This window comes from Tursiops truncatus, chromosome 1, assembly GCF_011762595.2.
Source record: "Tursiops truncatus isolate mTurTru1 chromosome 1, mTurTru1.mat.Y, whole genome shotgun sequence".
Classification (NCBI taxonomy): Eukaryota; Metazoa; Chordata; class Mammalia; order Artiodactyla; family Delphinidae; genus Tursiops; species Tursiops truncatus.
Window position 1 is genome coordinate 34,617,289 of NC_047034.1, and position 18,115 is coordinate 34,635,403.

General features: G+C 42.7%; 1 protein-coding gene across 5 annotated transcripts in view; it reads left to right on the plus strand.

Annotated features, from left to right (window-relative positions):
• Positions 1–18,115, plus strand: part of LOC109547137 (uncharacterized) — a 55,855-nt gene that overhangs the window by 19,684 nt on the left and 18,056 nt on the right. The window contains exon 1 of one of the 5 annotated variants that reach the window (XM_073802382.1): positions 8,236–8,323. The exons of the other annotated variants lie outside the window; for them this stretch is intronic. The gene's annotated coding sequence lies outside the window, so the exon portion shown is untranslated. Of the gene's footprint in view, positions 1–8,235; positions 8,324–18,115 lie in introns of those variants that run through there. 5 annotated transcript variants of the gene reach the window in all.

Below are 18,115 nucleotides of genomic sequence, written 5' to 3' on the forward strand. Positions count from 1 at the left end.
GAGGTAACTGAATCACAGAGGGTTTAAGTAACTTGCATAATGTGCCATAACAAGGCTTCAAACCCAGGTTTTCCTGACTTTCAAGTTGATGGTCTGTACTAGATAATGTCTAGCACTTGACATTCAAGAGTTTCTTCCTGGAAGAGAAAAACAGAGAGAGGATGGGAAGGAGGAGGAAAGGGGAAGAGAGGGAGAGAGACTAATTTCCTACATGGTGGAAATTTTGAGGTCTTTTAATTGTAAGAGAGAGGGGTGTGTGCAGGATGGAGTATGGTGGTAAGGAGCTGTGTGACGAGAAATCTTGTCATTGCTTACTTTTTGCGAGTGTTTCTGTTTCGTCTTCAAGGGACCTCTCAGCAGTATCATTATTGTATTGTTGACAGGTGCAAAAATTCTCCCATGCATGCCTCTGCTTGTTACCCTCCCCCACCCGGACACTGAATTATGAAAATCAAAAATTTATGGTGGTCGAACCATTTGTTTACTGCTATAAAGAGCATCTGGCACTGAACGTGTATTCTCTCCCATGGCTTGCTCTTCTTTGGTTTGGCAAAGCTTCTTGCTTTCACGCAGCTGGAAATAAGAAGGATCCAATGTCCCCAGCATCTCGCCATGTCAAGAATTCAATTAGTTTGAGTCATTTCCCAAACCGCTGTCAACTCCATTCTGGGAAAGTGCCTTTCAGACCAGAAATTGTTGGGTGTATAGTCAGTAAAAGGCACAGGCGCGGGGGAAGTTTCCCACTGGAATATTGCATGTGCGTGTGCCTGTGCATGCGCGTGCAGGGGTCCCTGTACTTGTAAGCAGGAAGAGCAGATCATGTCTCAGATTTGCCAGAGAACAGGACACACGCCAGCACCGCCAGCTTCTGTGCTTGTTACTGAGCCCAGACTTCAAAAGCAGGCAAAGCAGGGTTTGGATTTCAATGCTGCTACTTAGATGATTGTGTGACATTGGGGTAGTTTTGGAGTTTCAGACCCCTCTACTGTAGAAAAGGAAGAATGATTTCGTTGTTGGATGATGTGAGGATTCCAGGAGACCGTCCTTGGGGTGAGTGCTTTCTATGTGTCACCCAGCCCAGGGCTGGTACCCGGGCTAAACCATATGAACCGGGACAGGTACCCAACATTAACTAAGTGCCACGCACTGCTCTAAGTGCTTTAAATATCTTCAGTCATGTAATCCTCTCAACCACCCCATAAGGTAAATAGTCCCAGAGAGAGAAAGGAATTTGTCCAAGGCCACACAGCTGATAATGATGGAACCAGGCTTGAACCCAGGAAGTCTCACTATAGAGTCTGCGATCTTACATAACACTGCTGTCTGGAGCATATGTGTATATTACTGTGCGTATTAACAGACTGAAATTCATTGTGAAGATCATCTACCCTTATGTGTATTGTAACTGTTCAAGAGTGTTATCAAGGTTTCCACATGTCCTTAGTTTTTACTGTGTGATCAGGGGCTCAACCATTTAAAGTCTAGAAAATGAAAATTCTCCCTGATCCTTAGTTTCCTTATCTGTAAAATGGGAAAATGGGGATGTTAGGAAGATGAAATAAAAGCATTTGTGAAAATGCATGACACACAGTAAATGATCAATAAATACCTGCTAAAATTTTTATTATAAGTGAAGAGAGATTATGCTTAGGCAAACGTGGCATAAATCTGATGCCTTCCTTTGTTATCTCCCTGGGTTTTCATTTTCAGATTTCTAATGACAGGGGCCTCATCTCGGCAGTACTCCTTTCTTGACTACTTTTATTTCCTCTACCAGGACTGGACTCTCTGAACCAGTTCCCATCCTGGAATTTCCCCAAGCACCCTCAGGGTAGGGTTTAGGCTGTAGCTAAATAGAATAAAGGCAGAATTTTAATCTCAGGGTCTTATTCGAAGTGAATTTGTCTCCACTCCTAAAAACTCTTACCTTGTTCCTGGTCCGTTAGATGTTTTGGAAACCCACAAGAGGAAAACACATATTAGAGATGCAATTAAGATGATGTCTAGGGCTTCCCTGGTGGCGCAGTGGTTGAGAGTCCGCCTGCCGATGCAGGGGACACAGGTTCGCGCCCCAGTCCGGGAGGATCTCACAGGCCGCGGAGCGGCTGGGCCCGTGAGCCATGGCCGCTGAGTCTGCGCGTCCGGAGCCTGTGCTCCGCAACGGGAGAGGCCACAACTGTGAGAGGCCCGTGTACCGCAAAAAAAAAAAAAAAAAAAAAAAGATGATGTCTGTTCCGTGGTCTTCATTTATGCCAGGTAAACTGTATTTGAACTACATGCAGGCAGCTTTGTTTTAATCTGCTTGGCTACCTAGGTAGCTCCTTAAAAAATCTTATTGTTCAGATATTTAAGAGCCGAACTCGTTCCATTCCATTTAAAATGTTTTCATTTAGTCCTCCTCCTTTCCCCAGTTCCCTTCCTCTTATTCAGTGAACTTTAAAACAAAAAATAAAACTGAGAACAGCACATGCATCTAGGAATTAAGAGTTTTGCCAGTGTTTCTTTGTGCTGTAAGCAAGCGAGCTTATTAGGTGTTATTTCCTTAATTTATGCCTGAAATCGAAAAGTATTTCTGACTTTCTCTATGGCCTGCTGTAATAAGTAGGAGTTTTTGGTGTTTTTTTTTGCGGTACGCGTGCCTCTCACTGTTGTGGCCTCTCCCGTTGCGGAGCACAGGCTCTGGACGCGCAGGCTCAGCGACCATGGCTCACGGGCCCAGCCGCTCCACGACATGTGGGATCTTCCCGGACCGGGGCACGCACCCACGTCCGCTGCATCGGCAGGCGGACTCTCAACCACTGCGCCACCAGGGAAGCCCACATGTAGGAGTTTTATACATAGATTACTTTCAGCATCGGGCACTGAATTAGGACAGTCCTCAAATCATTGCTTGGCCCTTCAAACAGCTTAGCTAAAAGGTGCTATTTTATTTAGTACTGCAAACTTCAAGTGATTCAAATATCTTGCTTTCTGAACCAAGATATATTTACAGTTCGTTTTGGGGATTTTATGCCCAAGGAGGATTCTGCATTCCAGCATTTAAATCCGCTTAATTTTAAAACTTTTATGAAAAGCAACAGCTGGAATATACTCCCAGTCTTAAAAATAAATGCCTAATTTAAAGCAAATAGGTTATGCTGAAGTATATAAAGTTTTATACTCTCTCAAAAATGGTATTATCTTTATTTCCTAGATTTTTAAAAGCTTTTAAGAGGGCTGTAACTGTCGCTGCTAGTATTTTGTTAGGGCTCTACCAGTTTTTAGTTTTTACGTCATCCTAATGTATAGTTTCAAGTCTTACTAGACAATCTGAATTCCACTACATTTCTGTTTGGCTCCAACATTCCATTTAGCTTGACCAGTCTAATTTAAAATGTGTTTGTGGGCTTCCCTGGTGGCGCAGTGGTTGAGAGTCCGCCTGCCGATGCAGGGGACACGGGTTCGTGCCCCGGTCTGAGAAGATCCCACATGCCGCGGAGTGGCTGGGCCTGTGAGCCATGGCCGCTAGGCCTGCGCGTCCGGAGCCTGTGCTCTGCAACGGGAGAGGCCACAACAGTGAGAGGCCCACGTACCACAAAAAAAAAAAAAAAAAAGTGTTTGTTGGAGGTCATTAATGTTACTTGTACAATGCTGTCATTATATGACATGCATATGAATTTTGGTGTATATCACATTGCATTCAATCTGCTGTAATTATGCTTAGAAATACTACAGTAACTAGATGCAGTGTGACTTTTTTCCATTAAGAGTAAGTCAGTGGCTTAAATGTGATTATGGTCCTGCAAGGTGATACTTACTAAAATATCTAAACTTTTTTTGTTGTAACTGAATCATTTTTTAAAAATTTATAAAGCTGGAATGATCAAATGCTGTTTTTTTCATTATCAACGGTGGTGTGTCATTTTATGTATGTTCTTAATGCTTATGGACCCCTCCCAAAGTAGTTATTCAAAAAGAAAAAAAAAAGTTGTCTATTCCAGGACACCGAGATACTTGTCTGATCTTCCTTTCAGGTTTAGCAAGTTTCTTTTATCTGAGAGCCTCTAATTGGAGCTCCATCACTAAAGTCTTGGCAAACACCATTCATTTATCTGCACAAAATCAGGACAGCTAGTCTCATTGATCATATTTCAGAAACAAGAAACCCAAGGTCCTAAGGGAGCTCTTCCCTGAAAGGGCAAGATGCAAACTTAGGGAATGGAGGGCCTTCCATACCAAACTCTCACATAGATGCATCCACTGTGCTGTCCCCAGCCAGAGATGATAGTGGCTTGAAACGGACGGAGATGGAGTACTAGGAAAGAAGTGGAGATAGAACTCATAGGATGTGACACTGAATTGGATGGGGATGAAGGAAAGGAAGGATCTAGCATGACTCCTGGAATTTGTCCCACAGACACACTTAGTCCTGTGCAAAATGCTGCTAGTTCAAGGTTGTTGTTTTTTTTTTTTTCCATTGAGCGTTGTTTGTGATAGGAAAGCTTGGGAATAAGCATCAAAAAGGGACTGTCTGAATAATTATGGTATATCTACTCAATGGAATGCTGTGGAACCAGAATAAAACAATGAAAAACTCCGAAGAAAAATCTCTAGTATATATCTTTGTGTTAAAAAATGTCTTAACAGTATGTACAGTATACTACCATTGGTATATAATAAAAGGGGAAAAATACATCTAGTCCCATTTGCTTATATATGCAAAAATATCTCTGGAAGAGTATACCAAGAAGTTGGTAGCACTGGGTACTTTTGGGGAGGGGAACTAGGTGGGTGAGGGCAGCGTGAGAAGGAGTCTTGTCATTGTACATCATTTTGTATTTCTTGAATTTTGAATCATGTGACTATGTTACTTTCTTAGTTTTCTATTGCTGCTATAACAAATTACCACAAATGCAGTGGCTTAAAACAGCCCAAATTTATTATCATATAGTTTTGTATGTCAGAGGTTTGACCTGGGTTTCACCGGGTTAAAATCAAGGTGTTAGAAAGGTTGTGTTCCTTTCTGGAGGCTGTAGAGGAAAATCTGTTGCCTTGCCTTTTCTAGCTTCTAGAGGCTGCCCATCTTCCTTGGCTCATGGCCAGCAATGTTGCATGTCTCCAATGTCCTTCCATAGGCATATCCCTCTGACCACAGCCAGAGGTCCTTTTCATTCTTTCCAGTTTTACTGAGATATAATCGACATACAGCACCGTATAAGTTTAAGGTGTACAGCACAATGATTTGACTTTCATACATCATGAAATGATTACCACAGTAAGTTTAGTGAACATCCATCATATCATATAGATACAAAATTAAAGAAATAGAAAAAAATGTTTTCCTTGTGATGAGACCTCTTAGGATTTACTTACTCCTTAACTCCTTAACAACTTTCATGTGTAACATACAGCAGTGTTCGTTATATTTCTCATGTTGTACATTACACCCTAGTACTTATTTATCTTAGAGCTGGAAGTTTGTACCTTTTGACTGCCCTCATCCAATTCCCCCTCCCCCCACCCACTGTCTCTGGTAACCACAAATTTGATCTCTTTTTCTATCAGTTTGTTTGCTTGTTTTTGTAGTATAATTGACCTACAGCACTATGTTAGTTCCTGTTACACAACACAGTGATTTGATATTTCTATACATTTCAAAATGATCACCACAATAAGTGTAGTTACCAATAAGTGTAGTTACCATTTGTCACCATACAAAGATATTACATTATTACTGACTGTATTCCCCACGCTGTACATTTCATACCTGTGACTCATTTACCCTGCGACTGGAAATTTGTATCTCTTAATCTCCCTCACCTATTTCTCCTCTCCCCTTACCCGTTCCCCTCTGGAAACCACCTGTTTGTTCTTTGTATCTATTACTCTATTTTATGTTTGTTCATTTGTTTTGTTTTTTAGATTCCACATATAAGTGAAATCATACAGTATTTGTCTTTCTCTGACTTATTTCACTTAGCCTAGTACCCTCTAGGTCCATCCATGTTGTTGCAAATGATTTCATTCTTGTTGAAATGTTGCAAAGTTTTCATTCTTTTTTATTGCTGAGTATATTTCATTGTATGTATACATACCACATCTTTTTTATACATTCATCTACTGATGGGCACTTAGGTTGCTTCCATATCTTGCTATTGTAGATAAAGCTGCAATGAACATAGGGGTGCGTATATCTTTCTTAATTAGTGTTTTTGCTTTCTTTGGATAAATACCCAGGAGTGGAATCGATGGACTGTATGGTAGTTCTATTTTTAATTTTTTGAGGAATCTCCATACTGTTTTCCACATTGGCTGTCCCAATTTACATTCCTACCAACAGTGCACAAGCCTCCCCTTTTCTCCACATCCTCACCAACACTTGTTATTTGTTGTCTTTTTGATGATAGCGGTTCTGACAGGTGTGAAGTGACATCTCATTGTGGTTTTGATTTGCATTTCCCTAATGATTAGTGATGCTAAGCCAGCCAGAGATCCTTTTAAGCACTGCTGTGATTAGATTCAACCCTCCCAGACAATCCAGGATAATCTCCCCATCATAAGGTTCTTAATTTAACCCCACATGCAAAGTCCCTTTAGCCATGTAAGGTAACATTCGCAGATTTCAGGAATTTGAATATGGACATCTTTAAGGGCCATTATTCTGCCTATCATAATTACCTATTCCAAATATTTAAAAATGCAAAAAAGAAACAATTCCTAAACTTTTCGTTTGAGCTGTTGGAGGGGATAGTGGTGTCTTTTTCTGAGTACAGGATCAGGAGAGCAGAAACAAGTTGGGGGAGGTGGAGAATCAATGTCTTCTTTGCGGCATATTAATTTCGAGACGCTGGTAGCCTTTCCAGGGGTGATAATGAGGTTGACAGTTGAATTTATGGGTTTGGTGCTCTCATAGGATTTGTTGGGGCTGGAGATATAAATTTGGGAGATGTATAGAAGGTGGTTAAAGCCATGAAACTGGCCGAGAACTCCCAGGAGTGTGCTTGGATGGAGAAGAGTAGAGCCACAGGTGGGTGAAGGAGGAAGAAGGAGCAGATAGGGCTAAGAAGGAGCACAGGGATGATGCTGGAAAATACCACCTTACCCCCTCCCGGAGGCCTCCTCCCCGCTCCCTGGTTTATCTCCATCACCCTCCCGTGTCCATTTTGTTTGCAGGGATGAGCACAATCTGTAATTCTCTCTCTCTCTCTTTTTTTTTTTTTTTTGCGTTACGCGGGCCTCTCACTGTTGTGGCCTCTCCCGTTGCGGAGCACAGGCTCCGGACGCGCAGGCTTAGCGGCCATGGCTCACGGGCCCAGCCGCTCCGCGGCATGTGGGATCTTCCCGGACCAGGGCACAAACCCGCGTCCTCTGCATCGGCAGGCGGACTCTCAACCACTGCGCCACCAGGGAAGCCCTGTAATTCTCTTTTATTGTTTCTTGATTGTGTGTCTCCCCTCACTGTCCTGCGAGCTTCAGGAGAGCAGGGCTCTGGCTGTCTGGATCACTGCTGTATCTCCAGCACCTAACCCAGTGCTTGGCTCAGAGTAGGCACTCAATAAATATTTGTTGATTGAATGAGTGGATAAAAACAAACAAACCTAATCCATACATTTACCCCCAATCCATAAACAAAGAAGATGACTCTAAAGTTTCAAAGTTAAGGAAAAAACAGTGCTGACCTTCTACATCCTCCACTGACTATTCCCCCTAGGAGGCTTGCATAGCAGTTGTCTACAAGGTATGATTTTAAAATAACCAGGAAGACACCTCTGTTCCACCTGGTGTTGGCTTGCTTGAAATTCCACCATTGTCCACGTATTCCTAGGGTAAGTCATTAGCTTCTTAGCATAGCACCTAGCACCCAGCAAGCACTCAATACATTTTAGCTATTCTTTTTATCCGGTCTTTTAGTGATGCAAATACCCCTGGGAAAGATGGCCCACTGAGTCATCATTAACTCCTTAGTAGGAATTAGTTTCTCAGCAGGAATAGTTAAGGAAGGACCTCAGGGTGGGAGCAGGGGTGGAATTGCAGAAAGGGAGAAAGGTTTCCAAAAACCCACTAGGGAATCTAAAGCAAATCTCAACTTGTGGTTTTGCTCAGGCCCACACCGACACAGCATGAAGATTGCTCTGCGAGCAGCGCCAGCCACTGGTGTTTCATTTCGGGGGGTGGTGTGTTTACCTCTGAGCCCAGCCAGGCAGTGGAGGAAATGAAGAGGCTCTCAAGGGAGGGGCAAGGGAAAGAGGCCAGGGTAGGGTGGTAGAGAGCAGGTGGTGAGAGCAGCTGCCTCTTCAGCATGGATGGCTTCTCCTGCTGCTGCTGCTTCTGGCCCAAGAGACAGGTAACCGGTTCAAGGAGGGCTGAGACTTTGCTTTCAGTTTCTTTCCTACTTGCCTGGAATCTGGGCTCAACAAGGATGAGCTGGGTGCTCTATAGCCTAAAGGGATTAGAGAACAAGAGACCTCCCCCCTTCCCTTAAACTGCTCCCTAGGGTGCTGTATGTCCCAAACCCCCAAATCAGATGCATAATCTGACAGCTGTTTATGTGGACAATGGGAAAGAATATTGTCCATGTGGTTAAGGTATGTCTAAGGCTCTTAGGAAAAGGATTGAGCTGCAGGTTTAGTGCCTAATGATAAGTAGCTTGAGAACCTGTAGACAAATGTATATTTTTGAATACAAATTTCCCCCATTTGTCCTAGATCCTAAACTAGACAGCGAGACCCTTGATGGCAGGAACCATGCTCTAGTCCTAGACCTCTTAACCCAGCACAGTGGCTGGCACATGGGATTTGTCTACACCTGCGTGGTCCCACATGGTGAGCTCTTGAAAGGCGGCTAGTCTGAATTGAGATGTGCCGTAGGTGTAATGTGCATACTTATTTTGAAGACTTAGTAAAAAAAACCCATAAAATATCTCATTCATAATTTTTATATGAGTACAAGTTGAAATGATCATATTTTGGATATATTGGGTTCAAAAAATATATTATTAAGATGAATGCCATCTGTTTCTTTTTACTTTCTTTAATGTGGCTACTAGAACTTTTAGAATTACACACGTGGCTTGCATTATATTTCTATTGGACATCTCTGGTCTATCCTGCCCTGGCCTCCTTTCTCCCACCTTTTCCTGTTCTCCTCAACTCTCTAATCAGACTAGAGATGCCCTTCGTCCTGGACATCTAAAGCCCTCAGACTCTGTTATTGGCCAGAGTAGGATCTCCTGTGTATTTTTTATTTGTTAAGTCACTGATTACACTTTAGCAATGCTTTGTTCATGCATGTAGTCTGTAACCACCCCCTTTGTTCTAGGATAAAGGAATTCAGGTGGCAACAGATAGGAGGGGGACCAACTTTTATTAAGCACCAGGGCTACCAACTTCACAAATGTTGATCTCCTTTACATTTATTTTCATGACAGCTCTGTGTGGTGGGCATATTTACTTTTTCAGATAAATGAACTGAGGCTCAGAGGGCTCCTGTAAGTTGCCCAAGATTACCCACCTAGTAGGAGGTGCAGAGTCAGAACTTGAAACCTGGTGTGTTTCGCTCAAGAGCCAGTTCCCCCCCCCCCAACCCACCCACACCTCGACCAGTAGCACAGGCTTCATTTCTGCATCATTTGAAATGAGACTACAGGGGTTCCCCCATGCTTCTGTGGGTCCTGCCTGAACATGGAAGGGGCTCACTAACCCCTTGTGCAAGGAACGAGCCCAGGGCTGGGTCTCAGAACACTTGGGTGCGTCCTAGTCTTGGCGCGGCCCCTAACTTACTAAGTGGCTTAGGACAGGTAGCTTTCGCCTCTGTAAAACAAAGAGGACCTTCACAGCTGTGATCCCAGTTCTGACAGCTGGGGACACCGAATTATGCTGCCCTTGTCACTTCATCACTAATTGTTCACACCTGAAATTAGAGGACTTTTTTCTATGTAAGATTTCTTTTCAACACTCTGAAAGCCTCTTACTTCCTCATGTCCAAATTTGTGTTGAATATGCTGAAAACTAAATTCCAGACAAGGGGATACACGTTGTGCGGGTGGGCAGGAAACCTCAAGTTCTCTTTCAAGGATCGGGTGGGGGGGGGCTTTTGATGCCCGCCCACACGGCAGGCACTTCCCAGAGGGGTTTCATGCTGGTGCGTGTCATGGGAATTTTGCTCTGGTATCATTGCTCTAATGACTAGAAATCCTCATTATCTGTTTAGCAGATCGGAGAGGAATGCCAATCTCTTCAAAACCTGCTTACTAATCCTCCCTGAAAAGCCGTTTTATGAGAGCGGCATGAAAGCTGGGACGCCCTGAGGAATGCTCTCTTTAGGCCTCTGACAGCAGCCTCTCTCCTTGTCAGAGCTGAATGGAAAGAGCAAATAAAGTCCAGCCTGGGGGCTCCTCCAGCTGCAGCTCTGATGCATCCACAGGCAGTTAAGCTCCCTAAGGCCACCCCCGCCCCCCAACTCAGGCCTTAAACCTTTTTATTCAATGCCCTCTGATTGCCGCTAAAGGCCTAGGAAGGCTAATTTTCCAAACGACTTGCCATTTCTTGTTCCCAGTCTCTGAAGGGTAAATTGAAGTGTCCTGAAGTAGTTAGTTCTTCTAAATGGATTTCAGGGTGAATATAATTTTTCTCTCTCTAACTTGGCAGAGCTCTAAATTAATTCACTGATAGTCTTTGAGACCTTGATGTTTGAAAAAAATGGGCCAGGGAATAAATCCTTCATCTAAACCCCTTTGAAACTTGGCTCTGGAGTTCCAAGGTGGGTTGGGGAAAAGGGACAGAAAGAACTGCTAGTAAGGATTTCAAAACCTACTTCTTTCTTTTTTTAAATTTATTAAAAAAATTTTTATACAGTTTTTAAAGGTTACTTTCCATTTACAGTTATTACAAAATATTGGCTCTAATCCCCGTGTTGTACAATATCCTTGAGCCCGTCTTACACCCAATAGTTTGTGCCTCCCACTCCCCTACCCTATCCTGCCCCTCCCCCACTCTCTCCCCACTGGTAACCACTGGTTTGTTCTCTATATCTGTGAGTCTGCTTCTTTTTTGTTATATTCACTGGTTTGTTGAATTTTTTAGATTCCACATATAAGTGATATCATACAGTATTTGTCTTTCTCTGTCTGACTTATTTCACTTAGCATAATGGTTTCCAAGTCCAGCCATGCTGCTGCAAAGGCAAAATTTTGTTCTTTTTTATGGCCAAGTAGTATTCCACTGTATGTATATGTGTGTGTGTGTGTCTGTGTATCACATCTTCTTTACCCATTCATCTGCTGATGGACACTTAGGTTGCTTCCCTCTCCTGGCAATTGTAAATAATGCTGCTGCGAACATTGGGGTGCATGTATCTTTTCGAAGTAGTAAAACCTATTTCTTTTTTAAATGTGATTATTAGCAACAAGTGACTATTATTCGACGCATTCCATGACTGCTAACTAGTCAGGGACCCTTGCCTAACATTGTGTGGCTGTAAATAAAATGAGGGAAATGTTTGATATGAGCAAAAGCCCTGTTAATTTACTTCTGGAAAACAAACCACAAACTAGCTTTTTAAAAGATCTTTTCAGCGTGTTGACAATGGCGATGGTCAAGGCATTCTGTTACCTTCAAATTAAGTTTTTCTGTGAGAATCTGTAAGAAAAGACCACAGGTGGGTAACCTAAACTTGTAAGGCAGCAGCTTTGATGGGAAGAACAAGATAAAGATGTTTTTCAGTTTTGCTGAAGCTTGTTATTTGTACACCCCAAAAGACCACAACCTTCAGAGACAGGGAAAAAGCATCTGAAAAAACAAAGGCAAAGATGACAAAGCTTAATCTTAGCAAGGCTATAAGGGCACGTCATTACCCCAGGGAACAGTTTTGCACTTTCAGAAACTGCAGAGGGAAATTGATGTGTGCTTTTAACTGGGTCAAGAGCCTTTTAAGGAAGGGAGCACACAGTAGGCACTCAATAAATGCCGAATAAATAGGACGTGGTGAGGGGTTGGCCCTTTGCTGACTTGCCATTCTCGGGCCCTCTCGCCTGCTCCTAAAGCTGCTGGAAGGGCTCTGTGTCCTCAGAGACAGAGAAGAAAGGAGTGGGGCACACGCATGCCCATTCAGTGGTCCACAGAATGATGGGGCGACAGCCAAACACCTCTTCCTAAGGGCTCAGTGATGTCTCTATTTGGATGCATCTTGAAATCCTGACAGAGCAGGCTTGGCTGTAAGCTTGGCAGTACGCCCTTGGGTGTGCCGGGTGGGGGATGAAGATGAGGGAGGCAGTGAGAAGGGTGATGGAGAGCGAACATTGGCCATGAGGACGATGCTGCAGGTGCTCCAGGGCCTTCAGAGGGGCCTGGTAGGATGCTGACACCCCGTCCCCAACAACACGTCGGGTGATGCAGCTAGTCCTTCCTCCAAGCTGCACAAATATAAAAAGAGCCAGGCGTGCCTCGGTCCGGGAGGATCCCACATGCCGCGGAGCGGCTGGGCCCTTGAGCCATGGCCGCTGAGCCTGCGCGTCCGGAGCCTGCGCTACGCAACGGGAGAAGCCACAACAGTGAGAGCCAGTAAATCTGGCAGGAATGTCTGGAGGGTGATGGAGGGTGGAGGCCGGGAGGATCTGGGACTGGAACCTGAGTCCTCGCTCTGGCAGCAGATTCCTCCCAAGCCACCCACGGTGCTCTCCCTAGCTCCCTCCCTGGCTCCCTCTTTCACAGCGGCTCCTCCTCTGCATATGGCTTTGAATTTCAAAATGAGCTAAATATAAAGTGACTCCAGTGAGGCGCAGGCGCTGGGTGCACTAGATTAAGATGACATTTACTGAAATGTGTTTTAAAATAGATCCCAGGAAAATGGAGATGGTCTAACCCTTGCTCATCACATATCAAAATAGATTCCTGGCAGAAAAAACAGGTTCACTGCAAACTGCTTCACTGACCTACATTAGAAGTAGCAGACGTTACTAGAAAGAGGTCAGAGTGGCAAGATAAATTAGATCTCTGTTAGAAGCAAGGAGAGATGCTCCGTAAATAGAAGGGGAAAATTAGGGGTTGTGAAAAGAAGTTTTACTGTCAGGAGAATTTTTCGTTTTTCTCCTCCAGCTGCTGGGTTCACAGGCAGCTTCAGTTATGCCCAGGCTGCCTTTTGGCAATTCCATTTGCTTCTGCACACTTTGAAAGAACTATCTTCATTTTCCAAAGCTTCTGTTATCGTGGTACTGGAAGTCTTAGAGTTCTCAACCCACCCCCTCCCCCTCACTCTCCTAATTCCAATTCTCTCCTTTCATCGTTAACCTCATGAGGGCCCGACGCACCGGAGAGTGGGAACAGCTCTCTCCCCTTCTATCTTTTCTCTCCTCTCCTCCCCACTTTCAGTACAATGTACGCTCACTGAAGAAAAATTAAAAAACGCAGAGGAGTAAGAAAGGAGACTATGAAAGTCACGAGGAATCTCACCACCCAGAGAAAATGATCATTGCCAATGATGTGGACGTGGAAAGATGGCCATAATATATTGCTAGGTGGGGATATAAAGAATACACAGTGCATGCATGCAGACATGTACATATACAGTGTATTCATTTTAATGGAGAATATTTGACATTCTATTGTGTTATCTGCCTTTTGTTGACTCGACAGTATGATGTGAGCATCTTTCCCTATCAATAAATTTGTTTCCACAGATCACTTTAATGGTTAAATCTTATTCCACGTTATGGATATCCCACAACTGACACCACAATCCACCATCCCTAGGTTGTTTCTTCATCCCGAGGATGTTTCTTCACTGCTGCTCTTGTTAATGACTTGGCAGTCACCTGTCTTAACGTCCGAATCTCTGCACACATCCTTGGCAATTTCCTCAGGATAAATTCCTCTAAGTGAATTTGCTGGGTCAGAGAAGTATGGACATTTTCAGGGCTTTTTGATGCATACCACCGAATTGTTCTTGACAAAGATTGTAACAACTTGCCTGCCTGACAGAACACTTGCCAAGGCTGAGCATTTTCATCCTTTTTTATTTTTTTAAAGATTTTTGTTGTGGACCATTTTTTTAAAAGTGTTTGTTGAATTTGTTACAATATTGCTTCTGTTTTATGTTTTGATTCTTTGGTCGGAGGCATGTGGGATCTTAGCTCCCCGACCAGGGGACCCACACCCCCTGCATTGGAAGGCAAAGTCTTAACCACTGGACCGCCAAGGAAGTCCCTCATCCTTTTTTTTTTTTTTAAATGGTTTTAAATTGTCGCTTTAACTTTCTTTAATTATTAGTGAGATGGAACTTATTTAAAGATGTATGCATCTGGCCATTTGCTTGCAGGTTTGTTCAAACATTTCTTGAGCATCAGTTAGGTGCTATGGCTGGGTTTACAGCAGTGTGCAATGATTGGTGAGTCAATGGCTCCTTTCGGGAAGGGTCTCAGTCTAGTGGGGAAGCCAGACAAAGTTACAGAAGATTTCAGCTATGTGTGACAAGTGCTATGGTCTGAGATGTTGTGTGGGAGAGTCACCCAGCCTGGTAACCTTGAGGGGTGGGGAGTGGAGAAGGAAGACTTCCTGGAGGAGAGGACAGCTCAGTTTAGTCCTGATGGAAGAATAGGAGAAAGGGAAGGTGTCCAGGGGCCTATATACAGGCAAGGATGGACACAGCGTCTGGGGAAACTAAGAAGAGCAATTTGGTGATAGCATCAAGTATAATAGGAACTACTAAGTGACAAGGCTGGAGGTGTGGGCAGCCAGATGGTGACAGGCTTCACATGCCTGTGTAAGGCCTTTGGACAATATTCTGGCAGTTGTTGGGAGACACTGACCCCTGGCAAGCAGATTTATGCACAATAATAATAATATGTGTGAGGCAACATGGTCCTAGAAGAGACCTGGATGCCTCACTGGCTGGCCTCTGCCCCAGTCACTTTATAACAAATCATGAGAAAGTGCAGGGTTTCTGCTGTCTCCTGTGGTACCTTCGTGGGAATAACAAAGAAGTGCCCCTTTCTCAAGAAAAGTCTTTTCAAGTTAGTAGATTATGTACTTCTCAGTAATAACAAAGCAAACAAAAGTTTATTCTCCATAAATTATATACACAAAATTATCGAATACAAAATAGTAGAAAATTAGTGTTTTTAGTCACAAACATTAGGAACACAAAACCTCTGGGATATAACAATTTGTTGTAAGATAGTTTCAGTTGTAAAGTAATTTTCATGAAAACAAAATTTTCTGTGGCAATGTCAATGCTTGCTTGTTCCAATATCTTATTTTCCATAGAAATGGTCACTAGATTTGACAGTCTTTCTTGTGATATCATGGGTGTTAAGTAGTTTTTAAATAATTTTAAATGTGAGAATCTACATTTTCCACTGGTGACTGATACTGCCAAGGTTATGGTATCCTGAGAGCTACAATGGTTTTAGTAAAATGTGTCTAATATATTATCGATGCAAATATATTGATGCATTTCACATGAGTCAACTAGATTTTTCTTACATCAATGTCTCATCGTTATCACATTTCCTACCATGTTCCTCCATTTCAATCATGGTTTTTTTTTTTTTTGCCATGCCACAAAGGCTTGTGGGATCTTAGTTCCCTGACCAGAGATAGAACCCATGCCCCCAGCAGTGGAATTGCAGAGTCCTAACTGCTGGACTGCCAGGGAGTTCCCTCAATTATGTATTTTTAATGGTTGTAGAAGTTCATATTTATCATAATTGTTTTCAAATTACACATGTCATCTAGAATACTGCATCTTGTAAAGAGCTATTGCTGTTTCCAATATAGAAAAAAATTTGATTTTGATATTGATCTTTGTATTGTAAAAGGGCTGGTCCTGGGGTTCACAGTTAAAGTGAGTCTTCGCTTTCCTTTTTCTAATATTTTCTATTTTGGAGAAGGTGGCATCAATGTCAAGAGGCTACAATTCGTTTGGCACCAATAATATATATTTCATTAACTGTTTTATGAACCGGGTAAAACTTTGTGTTTTTTCAAAGTGCTTCTTTTTTTTATATTTTATTTATTTAAAACTTTTGGCTGCATCAGGTCTTTGTTGTGGCACGCAGGATCTTTCGTTGCGGCACGAGGGCTTCTCTCTAGTTGTGCCACGCGGGCTCCAGAGTGCATGGGCTCTGCAGTTTGTGGCACGCAGTCTCTCTCGTTGAGGCGCGTGGGCTCAGTAGTTGTGGGACATGGTCTTAGTTGCCCCGTGGCATGTGGGATCTTAGTTTCCCGACCAGGGATCAAAGCCGCGTCCCCTGCATTGGAAGGCAGATTCTTTACCACCGGAGCACCAGGAAAGTCCCTCAAAGTGCTTCTTAATCTGTAATGTTTTCAAATATATTGTGTACATTAACTTTTTTTTGGCTGTGTTGGGTCTTCATTGCTGCGCACGGGCTTTCTCTGTTGCAGCGAGTGGGGACTCCTCTTCCTTGTGGTGGGCGGGCTTCTCATTGCTGTGGCTTCTCTTGTTGCAGAGCACGGGCTCTAGGTGCATGGGCTTCAGTAGTTGTGGTGCGTGGGCTCAGTAGTTGTGGCTCGCAGGCTCTAGAGCACAGGCTCAGTAGTTATAGCACACGGGCTTAGTTGCTCTGTGGCATATGGGATCTTCCTGGATCAGGGCTTGAACCCGTGTCCCCTGCATTGGCAGGCGGATTCTTTTCTTGTTTTGAATTTTATTTATTTATTTTATACAGCAGGTTCTTATTAGTTATCTATTTTATACATATTTTAGTGTATACATGTCAATCCCAATCTCCCAATTCATCACACCACCACCACCACCCGCTGCCGCTTTCCCTGCTTGGTGTCCATATGTTTGTTCTCTACATCTGTGTCTCAATTTCTGCCCTGAAAAACCGGTTCATCTGTACCATTTTTCTAGGTTCCACATATATGGCAGGCAGATTCTTAACCACTGCGCCACCAGGGAAGTTCCTGTACATTAACTTTTGATTTTTGCTTTTTTCATATTTATGTTGTCATAAATTTGTCATATGTTGTCATAAATTTTATGCCAAATTAGTGTTGAACAAATGTATTTTTTAAAATATTTTTTCAAAAGCATAGCTTTGGCTTGTGTTTTAGAATCTATATCTTTGCTAATATCAATGATTTCTAAAAGACTTTTCCATACTGCCTCTAATTGAGTTTTTCCAGTCACACTGTTTTCAGTTGACTTTTCCATCGTTTATTTGACAGTTGTCTCAAATTTATGTTTGTTTACTCTGTTTTCAATACTCTGCAATGTTTCACTGAATTCAAACAGTTCTTGGATTATATAACAGGATTTGGCAATGTTGAAAGAATTTTTTGCTATATTACTTTCTACTAGGTTTAAATAATGGGCAGCCTTAGAACTTTTGGGGTATCTTATGTTGAAATCCATTAAGTTTGTCATAAATTTTTTGTCATTGTTGTAACCCTGTCCCCTCAAATTGTTATTATAGCCTAGCTTCAGTGTTTTCTTGTTGGCGGTCTACTAAAAATCTACTAAAAATCCTCCTCCGGCTATAAAATTTACTGTGGAAAAAATTTCTTTAATGTTTTCATATATACATATTTGCATTTTGAAAATTTAAAAATCTAAAAATAACTGTTTCACATGGCTTACATCAAAAGATGTGCCGGGCTTCCCTGGTGTTGCAGTGGTTGAGAGTCCGCCTGCCGATGCACGGGACATGGGTTCGTGCCCCGGTCCGGGAAGATCCCACATGCCGCGGAGCGGCTGGGCCCTTGAGCCATGGCCGCTGAGCCTGTGCGTCCGGAGCTTGTGCTCCCCAACGGGAGAGGCCACAACGGTGAGAGGCCCGCGTACCGCAAAAAAAAAAAGAAAAAGAGATGTGCCTTAGTTATTTAATTGTGTAACATTTAACATTTCTTACAATGTTCAAAACTATTTTGGTCAACAAATCTGCTATATTTTAATTATTCGAGTTTTGTTTTTCATTCACTAAATAATGTGTAATGTTATTTGGTGTTTGTATCTTGGATAAATGTTCTGCTTTATTGCTATTATTAATCTTCTATGATTTCTGCAAGTGGAGAAAAATCTCATTAGAATGCTCATACAGTATATGTATAACTGATTCACTTTGTTATAAAGCAGAAACTAACACAGCATTGTAAAGCAATTATACTCCAATAAAGAT